We start from the raw sequence: 12,861 nt of genomic DNA on the forward strand, positions 1-12,861 counted from the left end.
ATCCCTGCTTTCATTCTCCAGGCTCCATTCTTGGGAGATGCTAGTAGCAATGGTGGCGATGGGAATTAGTAGCAAAATTGGGTCCATTTGATGCCTGGGCTTGCTTCCCGGCCCAGCCACCTACTTCACGCAGTGGAGCATTGACTGACTTCACATTCGGGACAGCAAATCTCTGTGGAAATGGTGAGAGAGAGAGAGAGAGTGTGTGTGTACAAACTTCAAGATTCTTCTGCTGCCATTTGATAGAGTAGATGTGAAGATTAGATGAGTCATTTAGCTGGTCCCTCAACTGGTACTTTTAACGTTTCCTCCTCTCAATCAGATTACAAGATTTTCTATTGTTGAAGTTGGAAATCCTTTTAACTGATGAAAACCCTTTCTTTTTGTAGAGTTCCTTTACCATGTATCCTTTTCTGTCTGTATTCAGTACTGTTTGATGTTAGTTCATACTTGTCCTTTATTGTACCATGAGATCTTGAGTAAATAATTTGATAATATTCATCACAGAAGTTGTGATAAGGTTTAGTGAAAAAGAGAGCCTTGGGCAAAATTGTAAAGATGGTTAAGTGTTTGTCTTTTTCTTTCCCTGCTTTCGGGTTTTTCTCTTTGTCTTTTAAAGCTCTCGGGTCCTGGGGCACCTGGGTGGCTCAGTGGTTGAGCGCCTGCCTTTGGCTCCCTGCCGGGGTCCTGGGATGGAGTCCTGTATCAGGCTCCCTGTGGGGGAGGCTGCTTCTCCCTCTGCCTGTGTCTCTGCCTCTCTCTCTTTGTGTCTCTCATGAATAATAAATAAATAAAATCTTAAAAGAAAAAAAAAAAAGCTCCCAGGTCCTTTCCCCAGGCACGCAGAAGCCCTTCATGCAGTGCGTCCCATGCCTCCTCAGTGGCTGAGATGTCTCAACCAGTCTGGGGCTTTCCCTGCCTCATCAGCTTCACTCATCAATGCTCTTTTCCCTCCCTACTCTACTGATTTTAAGTGCAGTGTAGACAAACTAATATAGGACAGCTGATCAGTGACTGATGACTCCAAACTGCCTCTCATTTATACTGAATAGTTGTCCATTTAGTTGGGTCCTGGCTTACCTTCAAATTTAATCCTGTTTTCTTTAAATTTAGCCTTGCTTTCAAATACCACTTTTTTCCTATTATCAGCCCCCCATTTTTTGCAGGTCTTCAACCTAAATGTTAAGAAATTCAGATTGTAAAGAGCATTTATACTTAAAAAAAAAAAACAAACCTCTTCAAAATGGACTTGTTTATATGAGCTGGGAATACATTCATCTGTGAGCAGCAAAGATCTGAAAAATAATGGTTCAAACCCAGACGCATGCAAAAGGGTCCCAGAAGTGGGTGATCCAGGACCTGGAAAGTAGTTCCACTTTGTCAGAGATCCAGCCTCTTTCTCTTCTGCTCTGTCATGTGTTGTGTGCATTCTCAGAGAAGTGTGCTGCCTCCTGGAAGTATAATATGATGTGTCTTCTTGTGTCTTGGTCAGAACTTAGTCCCAAGGGCACATCGAAGTGAGTGAGAGGCCATTTGAGACCTCTGCCAGTTGGCCAGTAATAAGCCCACCTAAAATATTGGGGCTCTTGCATCAAGGAGGAAGGGGTGGTGGCACACGGAAGGCAATGGTAGTCTCTGCCACAATGTTGTTGTTGTTTGAGAGCAATATATTCAAAACATAGAAAAGCAAAAAAAGGTAAGTACTCCCAGAATTAAGCACACCTAATGTGGCCTAGAACTCAGTCTCTCTCTTTCTCTCTCTCTCTTTTTTTCTTTTTTTAAAGTAAGCCCTATGCCCAACGTGAGGCTTGAGCTCATGACCCTGAGATCAAGAGTTGCATGCTCTACCAGTGGAGCCAGCCAGGCACCCCTCTCTCTTTTTATCTCCCTTGCATAACTTCAATTTTTATGGACTTGTGAGAACAGTTGAATAAAATATTTATAATTTTAAAAATGTATATAACCAAAGTAGGCAACTACTATATAGAGTTGCCTTACAAACTTTTGTTATATTTGCTCTAATATGTATCTTTGTATCCGTCCTTCTTTCTGCCCATCCATCAATCCATCTTATTTTTGAAATACTTTAAAGTTGCAAATATTACTTAAGCGTACACATTTTAGCATGCAGATCATAAACTAGAGTTCAATATTTTTATTGTTGTTCTTACTTATTTGAGGTAACATTAAATACAGTGAAATGCACAGGCTCTAAATTCAATTAATTTATATCAACAGTTTCAAACTTGCTTTTTCCAGGAAAGAAATCCTTATTGTGATTAGCATGTGAGGTCTTTACGTGTTAATAATGTAGATAAAAATAATTATTTTAATGATTCACATATACATTTACTCAGTTCCTTCCTTTGGACACCCATTTATCTCTAAGGTTTTACTATTTTAAACAACATTGTGTTAAGCAATATAAATATACACACACACACACACACACACGAAGCGTTATATAATATATATGTTAAATTAATCTATATTTTACATTGTTATATATTATTTATAAAACACTATATATAAAAACAGTATATGTTTATTTCCTTAGCCTAAATTCCTAAATGTAGAATTTCTGGTTCCGAGGTATATGAAGATGTGTAGGACAGTTTATCTATATTGCTGAATTGCATTCCAGAATCATTGTGCTATTTTACTCTCCCACCAGCTGAGTGTGTGATTGATTCCTTCTAATTCATTTTATCTAGAGCTTTGAGATTACACAGAGAATTTCATACAAGAGGCAATCTTATTATTATTTTTACCAGCCTTCCTGCTAGTGGTTTCTAAGAAAACTCTCTGTATTGTATATTTTCATGGCTGATATTTATTTATTTATTTATTTATTTATTTATTTATTTATTTATTTATTTATTCATTCATTCATTCATTCATTCATTCATTCATTTAGCTAGGCAATTTATATTCTTTCTTCCCTGTCCATATTTTTATGAATAAAGACTTAAACCATTGGCAGATCTATCTTCACTTACCCTTATCCAAATTGAAAGCCCAACTGTGTACTTAGTTATTTTGTTAAATCAAAGTGTCAATGGAGAATTCAAAGACTACCATATTTGCATTTCTTTCTACTAAAGGAAATTTTATCTTTCAGTACTGGTTACTACAACAGGCTCCATGTTCTAAGAACTTCGTATCCATTTTATTTCCAAATATAATAATGGCTTCCATAAATTCCCTTTTTTATTGCTGCTACATCAGTCGTAATGAAATTGTGACTTTTGCTTTAATCTTAAAAGCATTTGTTCTGGTGGCATCTAAAACCCTAAATTGTTTTCACATTGAAAAAGATGTTTCCTGTCTCTCAAAATAGCTTATTTCTGGAATTCATCCTATGCTTTCTGTAGTACTGGTGCACTATTGTGCTGACACTCCCAGGGATGAAGACCATGTGGTCCAACAGCTCATTTAGAGTTGAGAAAACTAAAACCCAAGAGAGGTTAGGGGTCTTGTTTGCATTTAGTTAGGATAACTTTGTCCAAACGTTAAACATGTTCTGGAAATACACAGAAAGACTAAACTCCGCTCAGATGATGAGTTAGTCATCCTTACAAAAAAAAGCACTGAAATAATGTTTATTTGGTTAATTTTTTAACCTTCCAGAGAAAGGTATTTTTCCCTATATGTAACATATTCCAGCATAGGGGAAAAACTAATCAATAACCAGGTAATTTTTTCTTTACAACATAGAAGAGAGAGACAAAGAGGCTTTTTGCTTAATAAGCTTTAAAAAAACAAAAAAAAAATTGCTCAGCTTTAGGACACTTACAGATGGAATACAATGGTGAACACATTCATAGCCTCTGCTCTCATGGAACTTATTTACAAGTGGGGAGATAAATATTATTCAAATAATCACACTAATAAAAGCATAATTACAAACTAAGATAGGTGCTTGGAGGAAAAGAGAAACCCAATTTTGGGACTTTTTATTTTATGGTAATTTCTCACTGGTGAGCCAGATCTGGGTGTCAGATAGGAGCGTCTTCCCAGGTGAACGATGGGTAACCCCAGACAAAGAATAGCAAGCACTCATGCAGCATCAGATATGATCTATGGGCCCAAAGCAAAATGAGACTAGAGGGCCCTTATTAAAAATCTATTAAGAATTTCAATATGTAACACCGGAATACTAAACCAAACTCAGGGCCCTTCTAAGTGTGGGACTCTATACAGCTGCACAGGTTGTACCCCATGAAGCCACCCTGTCTAGCATTTTCTTTGTGCCAAGCATTGTTTTAGGTGTTATCACAATGACTATGTGAGAAATTCAAGAAGAAAAAGATTCTGACACTTGTTAAAGACAAGAGGGCAGACTTCAGGGGAACGACTCCAGTGGAGTTTTGCAGTAGGGGAGAGAGATTGGGCTCAACTCTGAATGTGGCGAGGACAGGTGGGGATGTATCATCATGCAGCAGGGTGGGGGGACAGGGTGTGGAGAACTTCAGGGGTAAGGGGGGATTCTTTTGAACCAACTTGACAGGATTTTGCTGAAGCAGGCCTGGGTGGTAAGATATTGAGGGTGAGGATAAGGAATGAGATGAGATATCAAAGATAAGGGAATTTCACTAAATGGACCCAGAAAGATTCTTGCTAAAATGACTAAATGAGCCAAGTGCAGAGTCCAAGGGTCCAGAGGCCTGGTCCAAAAGAGGAAACAGTAAAGTTTGGTCGAAGGAGTCTTTATCATGTAGGAGGAGGACAGATGCCCCACTTTTTTTCTTAAATTGTGAGTCACAATGTGGTCCTGATTATCTCATATTTTATTTTATTTTTTAAAAGATTTTATTTATTTATTCATGAGAATACACACACACACACACAGAAAGAGAGAGAGAGAGGCACAGACATAGGCAGAGGGAGAAGCAGGGAGCCCGATGTGGGACTGGATCCCAGGTCTCTAGGATCACACCCTGGGCCGGAGGAGGCGCTAAACTGCTGAGCCACCAGGCTGCCCTTATCTCATATTTTAAAGAATTATATGCTGGCCATTGAGTATGAAGGGGAGAGACTGAACATTTGCCCCGAAGAGCACTGGTCACTCTTCTGTCCCACTAGGGTAAGGTGTAGTCTCTTCGGTGGACCCCAGAGCTGACATGGATAGGACTGGGCCACCTACTCTAGTCGGTTTCAGCACATCAGTGGGCTCCCCAGTTTGGAGGATGGGCTCTGGCTCCTCCCTCCAGCAGGCTTGAGATCTAAGCACCCAGGAATTTGTGGACCTTGTCGAGCTCTGCCCCCAGCTTCCTATGCCTCTGTGTGCCCAGTTGCAGGCCCTTTGGGTTCCACAGCCTTCTATCCTGTGGAAGTCCCATGGAGAAGGGCTGGGCCATGTGTCTTTGGGCTCCATCTTGTTCCAATCAACATGCCAACTCAGGCTGTTAACATTCCAGCCACTTCCAATCCCTGCTTGCAGCAAACAGTGCCTTTGCCTGCCCTGCTCCTGGAGATGAAAGCAGTTGCCCTTTCTCACCCATAAGCTTATCCCTCTCTGTTCTGTGATCTACTGCATAACTGAAGGCGGATCCTGTTTCCTTACTTCTCGATCCCTGTTTTTCACCAGCCTGGCCTTGCACTTAATGCTCTCGTAATGGATCTTAGTTTGGTGTCTCCCCTTCCTCTCCTTTCACCTCCTTGACCCAGACCCCTCCTTTATTGTTCTGTGAGCATCCAGTCCAGTTAACCCACTACACCAGTATTATTACTTGTCTGTGTTTCCCAGTGAATTGTAAGCTCCTCCATGGCACAGACTGTTCCTCCAACAGTGCCTGACATATGCATAGTGGCTGCTTAATACATATTTGTTAAATAGAGTACGTTGCATATTATTTACTTTTTCATCATTCACTGATGCCTTTATCATTAATTAATCAATTCACTTATTACTCAAGCATTATAGAGCATCTACTGTCCCAGGAACTGGTGAGAAAAATACCAAGAAAAATGGTTCCTATCCCAAAAACAGGCTCCTGCTTTTAAGGGACTAGCTGTCCCTGTGTGTGTGTGTGTGTGTGTGTGTGTGTGTGTGTGTATCTTTTTTACTCATAAAGCTGGGCAAAAACTCTTCTAATAGAGGCCTCCTCTCTCCAGGCCTTACTTGCTGCAATTCTGGGGTTTTCCTGGATGTTAGAGTGTGGGTGGAGGGCCCCAAGGGGCAGTTGGGAGGCAGCAAGATGGGAAAGTGCTCAGTGGACTCCTGGGGACCAGGGAAAAGCAGCTTAGGAAGGGAAGGCCTGTTGGATCACCATAGGTCCTCATCTAAGCTGCCCATAGGATTCTCTTCCCCCGAAAAAAAAAAAAAGCTTTTTAGGTTTTAGACAAATTAATTACAGATTCGGACATCTGTAATTACAAACACAATTTAAACAAATAAAATAATCAAACAACTAATTAAAGATGTGAAAAGAAGCATCCTCTTCTGAAACCTCTGCATGTGAATTTAAAAACCAATTCCCAATTCTTTCTGCATATTGGATTCCTGCTTTACAGGAACATAGGGAGGCATCCCCCCCTGCCCCCCCAATCATATGGCATTGAAAAATATTCAGGAGCCTTGGCAAGAAATAAAGGCAAGCCAGACAAATAACAATAGAGTTCAGCGTGCGAGAACGCGTCCCTCAAAAGCACGAAGATCCTGGGCAAGGAAAAGAGGGACACAGGCGAACAATCCACGCAGTCGCTGGAGGGTCAGGTGCATTTTCAGTACCAGGAACGGGCCGGGAGGGCCTGTTCGGGGCAAAGGCGAGGCCCGAGGAAGCCAGGTTTGCCGGCTGCCAGCAGTGGTTCCCGCCAAATCCGGAAGGGATGCAGGACGATTAAAAGGCACTTAGGCTGTGGCTCAGCCCAGGGCGTGACCCTGGAGTCCCGGGATCGAGTCCCGCGTCGGGCTCCCTGCGTGGAGCCTGCTTGTCCCTCTGCCTGGGTCTCTGTCTCTCTCTCTCTGTGTCTCTCATGAATAAATAAATCAAATCTTAAAAAACAAAACAAAACAAAAACACTTAGGCCCTGGGTGTGAAGCAGAGCGGGAGGCAGGAGGCGAGCGCGCTGCAGGGCGCGGTGCCAGCTCGGAGGAGGCGGCTGGGCTGCACCCGGCGCCCCCCAGCTCCCGGGCTCCTCCCCAGCTCCCAGCTCCCAGCTTCCTCCTTTTTTTTTTTTTTTCAAAACAGGACTCTGTGTATTCCACATCTGCTCTGAGAAGCTTAACATGGTCAGAAAGAAACCCATCAATACCCAGTGATCTGCACTTTGATCGCAAAAGTCCTGTCTGTTCTACACGCAGCCTGGTCATCTCACCATATGGCCCAGTGGACTTGCTTTCTGAACCGACTATCTTCATTTCTGTTATTTTAATTCTTGAAAAGATAAACTCCCAACATCAGTGGCTTGATCCACTAACAGTTTCTTTCTTATGTAAATCCCCCAAAAAAGTATTCCTGATTGGCAGGTGGCTCTAACTCTAGGCGATGATTCAGGGATCCCAGGCTCTTACCCTCTTGTCGCCTTGCCACCTTTGACTCTTGGTTGTCAAAAGTCAACTCTTGTTGACTCTTGGGTCCTCGGGGGTCCTGGGGCCCGTGGGGCGCCGTTCCCCGCGCCTTCCTCCTCCCCGCAGGCTGCGCTCAGAGGCCGGCGCTCACGGGCCAGGTACAGCAGCTCCACGCCTCCTGCCGCGAGGTTGGGGCGACGCTGTTTGAACGTTCAGCACAGCTTTTCCCATTAACGTTAACAATGGCACAAAAGGCATTTTTAAAAAAGATTTTATTTCTTTATTCATGAAAGACAGAGAGAGAGAGAGAGAGAGACTCCCTTAGGGGTCGCAGTGCTGCGTGCTGAGTGCGTAGCCCTAGTGTGATGCTTTCTTCCTTGGTCACCTTGGAAAAGCCTCTTTGCGTGACTGCGACATCAGGAGGACACTTGACCACATCTTCCCTACAAGGCTCAACTGAGCCGATCCTTATTTTTTATGCATGCATTACTTATTTTTTAAAGATTTTATTCATTTATTCAGGAGAGACACAGAGAGAGAGAGAGAGAGAGAGAGAGAGGCAGAGACACAGGCAGAGGGAGAAGCAGGCTCCATGCAGGGAGCCCGACGCGGGACTCGATCCTGGGTCTCCAGGATCACGCCCTGGTCTGAAGGCAGGTGCCAAACCGCTGAGCCACCCAGGGATCCCCTTAGAGTGAGGTTTTATTTTATTTATTATTATTATTATTATTATTATTATTATTATTATTATTATTACAGTGAGGTTTTAAAGCTAATATCGTCAAGCCAAAAGTTTCTGAGTACCAGCTACATCTCTTTACTAAAAACTCAAGTTAAACACGAGCAACTCTTCATTTTCCACTGGGAAAGCCCTTGGGGTATCTGTCCTCCGCGGCCTATAGCATTGAGCTGGCCCACCAGACCTAAATCCTGATCTGCCCTCAGAAGACCTATAATACCGAAAACGCTGTAAAGATGTTGCAGAGGTGTTCCTTGTACTCATGAAATACACAGACTCAGAAAGTAAAAGTGTAACGTTAAATTTGGCGGCGAATTGTTAATAAGGTTATATCCAAATAAGCTACAGGAGGGGAGGCCTCTTTTGTCCATTGTCCTCTCTCTAGAGGGTCAGGAACAATGCCTGATGCACAGGACCTCCCTAAGCATTTGTTGACTGGTGAATGGAATATGCACTTGTCCCCAGAGTGGTTACTTAAGATGCAAAACGTATATTTCAATAATGCTGTCATCGCTCAGACTATTTTTTGGAAGGAACTTTTCTTTGGGAATTTCCTTTGAAACTAGTGGCATTCCTTTACAACCGCACTTCACTTTTGTATCGAATCAATACACTTTGAATGAGTGAGTTTACTTATGTTATTTATCAGGCATAGATCCAAATAACTTCCTCAGTTCATTCTCAAAGGGTGAATTTACCATCCTTGAGGTTATTAAAAGGATGCCATGGGCTCTGAAAGCAATTCTCCAAGAGGCATGCCAAAATGTTTGCATTAATAAAAGCTTCATTGGAAAAAGTGTCTAACTTCCTGAGATGAATACCTTGAAGGGAATAGAACTCATCTGATTTATTCTTGTATGTTTGATAAAAAAATCAATTCCATTACTCATATTTACATTATACTCCTGGAAAGAGCTTAAGTGCTTTTGATTGAGTAAAGAAAGAGGCATATAAGAATTGTTTGTTCTTTACCACCATTCTTCCAAAGGTTTTAAGCTGGCTGAGAATAGGAGCTATTTTTCCTTATTGATTAAACTTCCATTCTCTATCATCTTATCCACGTTTATTCACTTCCAGAAATTGCAGAATCTTTCATTTCCCTATGTTTCATACGTATTGTTTTTAATCACAGAATAATACAGGATTATTTTTATTTTTTTATTTTTTTAAATACAGGATTATTTTTAAAAAGCGCACATAGTATGGAATTATATGAAGTGTTAATAGTCTATGGAATAGAGAGAGCAAATTCAACCCATAACCACAACTCAAACTCCATTACAGTGAAAACAAAGGGATTTCCCCCCAAGCATTTGTTTTGAAATATGCCTCACTTGTGAAAACATACTTAAAACAAAATGTAGAAATTTAATGAATTGTCATAAAAATAATGCCATGTGACTACCACCTAAGTCAAGAAAGCGAGCATTACCAGGACCTTCGAAGTTCCCATGGATGCCCATTCCCTCCCTTTCCTTGCCCACTAAAGATAACCAATATCTTTTTTTTTGGTGGTAAACATTTTCTTGTTTTCTCTGTGCTTTTCCATCTATGTAGGCATCTATAAACTTCATGAATAACTTTGCCTCTATTTAAATTTTACAGAATTATGCATAAGGTATGTGTGATCTCTTTCAGTCAACATTATATTCAAGATTTATTCATGTCATTTATCTTTGATGCTTAGAAATCCATTGTATGAATCTACTACAATTCATCTACTCTACTGCCGATGAACATTTGAGTTGTTTCCAGTTTTGTATTATTATGATTGGTGCTGCTTGGAACATACTTGAACATGCCTCCTGGTGCACACTGCATGTGTATCCTTTGGGTGTATAATTAGGGGGGAGATTGTTGGGTCGAAGGGTATGCACTGTACACTCCCAACATCACTGGAGTTTCTGTTCTTCTATATCCTTGTCAATGCATTTTCAATCTTTAAAATTTTGTGTTCTGGTAAGTGGATAGTCCTCCAACTTTTTTTTCTGTCTTTTCAAAGTTGTGGTTTTGGCTCTTTCTAGGTCCTTTGCATTTTGTATGTATTTTAGAATCTGCTTGTCAGTTTCTGCAAAAATGTCCTGCTGGGATTTTGAACGAGAATGCATTGAATCTATAGATCAGTTTAGGAGAGAATTAGCATCTATTATTGTCATGTGATTTTCTTTTACATATGTAATAAATCCTAGTCTACATTGTTATCATTTTTGTTTAATCAGTTATTACAAATACTTATTTGTTTGTATTGAGATATAATTCACATACTATATAATCCACATACCTTTTTAAGGTGTACAATTCAGTAGTTTTTAGTATATTCATAAGGTGGTACAATGGTCACTGCTGTCTAATTTTGGAACATTATACTCACCCTAAAAGGAAACCCCATACCTATTAGGAGTCATCAATTATTTTTAAAGATATACAAATAACAAATGTCATATATTAATAATAGAGACAATTTTTTCAGTGCTCTTATTTGTATAGAAAACATTTGACCATTATTTCCTCCTATTTCCATCGGTATCATTTACCTCTGCCGGAAGCACATCCTTTAACATTCCTTGTAATGTGGGTCTGCTTGTGATATATTATTATCTGCTCTGTAAAAGCCTATTTTGCCTACATTTAAAAAAAAAGATTTTATTTATTTATTTGACAGAGAAAGAGAGCACAAGCAGGGAGAATGGGGAGAGGGAGAGGGAGAAACAGGAGCAGGGAGCCCCATGTGGGGCTCGATCACAGGACCCTGGGATCATGACCGGAGCCCAAGGCAGATGCTTAACTGACTGAGCCACACAGGCACCCTTTACCTTAATTTTTGTAAGCTATTTTCCCTGGGTATATAATTCTGGTAAATTCTATTCTTTTAGGACTTTCAAGAGGTTGCTCTGCTGTTTTCTTATTTGCATGATTTGAAGTGAGAGATCTGCAGTCAGCCTTTGCCTCAACCAATATATGAAACATATCTTTTGAAATCTGGCTGCTTTTAAGATTTTCCCTATCACTTATCTTAAGCAATTTGATCATAATGTGCTTTGGCATCATTTTCTTCATGTTTCTTGTGCTTGTGTTTCCTTGGCCTTCCTGGATCTGTAAGTTTATATTTTTTTGTCCAGTTTAGAAAATATTTGACCACTATTTCTTCAAATACTCTCTCTCCCTCCCAGAATTTCCTCTTTTATTTTCTCCTGGGACCCCGGTTACATAATTATTAGTCTTCTTAACCAGCAAACCGATGCTCTTTTCTTTCTTTCTTTTTGGAATTCTTTTTTTCTGTCTGTGTTTCATTTTGGAATTCTTCTATTAGAATATGTTTAACTCGTCTTTTATCCTCCCTCCTTTAGAGTTTTCATCTCTAAAATTCAGTTTGGGTCTTTTTTTTTTTTACAGGTTTATTTATTTGCTTTAGAGATGGGGGGGAGCAGTTGGGAGAACAGAGGGAGAGAAGGAGAATCTCAAGCAGACTCCTTGTTGAGTGCAGAGCCCAACCCTGAGATCTTGACCTGAGCCGAAATCACAAGAGGTGGAAGCTCAACCTCCTAAGCCATCCAGATGCCCCTTAGGTTGGGTTCAATAGATTGTCTACTTAATTTTTTGAGCATAAGAAACAATTTTAGGAACTGTTTTAATGTCCTGTGTGCTCTTGTTGTCATGCGGTAATGCTGCATATACTTTGAACTCTAGAAGGCAGTATTATTATTCTTTTGCAATAATTGTTTTTGCAGTTATTTGTGTCCGCTTAGATTGACACATATGTTTACTATTTACCCCAGTTTGCTATTTATTTTTAACCCTTTTTGTAGTATTTTTTTTAATTCTAGAAATATATTTTCTTAAAGATTTTATTTATTTATTCATGACACACACACACACACACACACACACACACACACACACAGAGGCAGAGACACAGGCAGAGAGAGAAGCAGGCTCCAAGCCCGATGCAGGACTTGATCCGAGGACTCCAGGATCATGTCCTGGGTGGAAGGCAGGTGTTCAACCACTGAGCTACCCAGGGATCCCAAATTCTAGAAATATTTAATTTTGTTACCTAGCCGAATCTATCTGGTGTTTACTTTACGCCTGTGGGTCTTGCTTGGGAGGCCTTCTGAAACAACAATTATAAAAATATTGTTGGATAATTTTACCTGTATTTTTACAAATTTGATTTAAACTCTTAATTCGTCAGGATTTTTTGTTCTTTATTGTATGAAGGTAAGTATCTGGTTTAAAATTCTTTCTGGGTAATTAGGAAATTGACTCACCACTCTTTTTTTTTTTTTTTAATTTTTTAAAGATTTATTTATTTATTTATTTATGATAGACATAGAGAGAAAGAGAGGCAGAGATACAGGAGGAAGGAGAAGCAGGCTCCATGCCGGGAGCCTGATGTGGGACTGGATCCCGGGACTCCAGGATCACGCCCTGGGCCAAAGGCAGGCGCCAAACCACTGAGCCACCCAGGGATCCCCTGACTCACCACTCTTTATTGAATATCCACTTCCTCTGATTTTAAATATAACCTTATTATATAATTTTTCCTGATAAATGTGGGTCTTCTATTTTCTTGCACCAGTGCCCCAATTTTTAAATGACTGTGATATGC

Source organism: Canis lupus, chromosome 25 (assembly GCF_048164855.1).
Source record: "Canis lupus baileyi chromosome 25, mCanLup2.hap1, whole genome shotgun sequence".
Taxonomy (NCBI): Eukaryota; Metazoa; Chordata; class Mammalia; order Carnivora; family Canidae; genus Canis; species Canis lupus.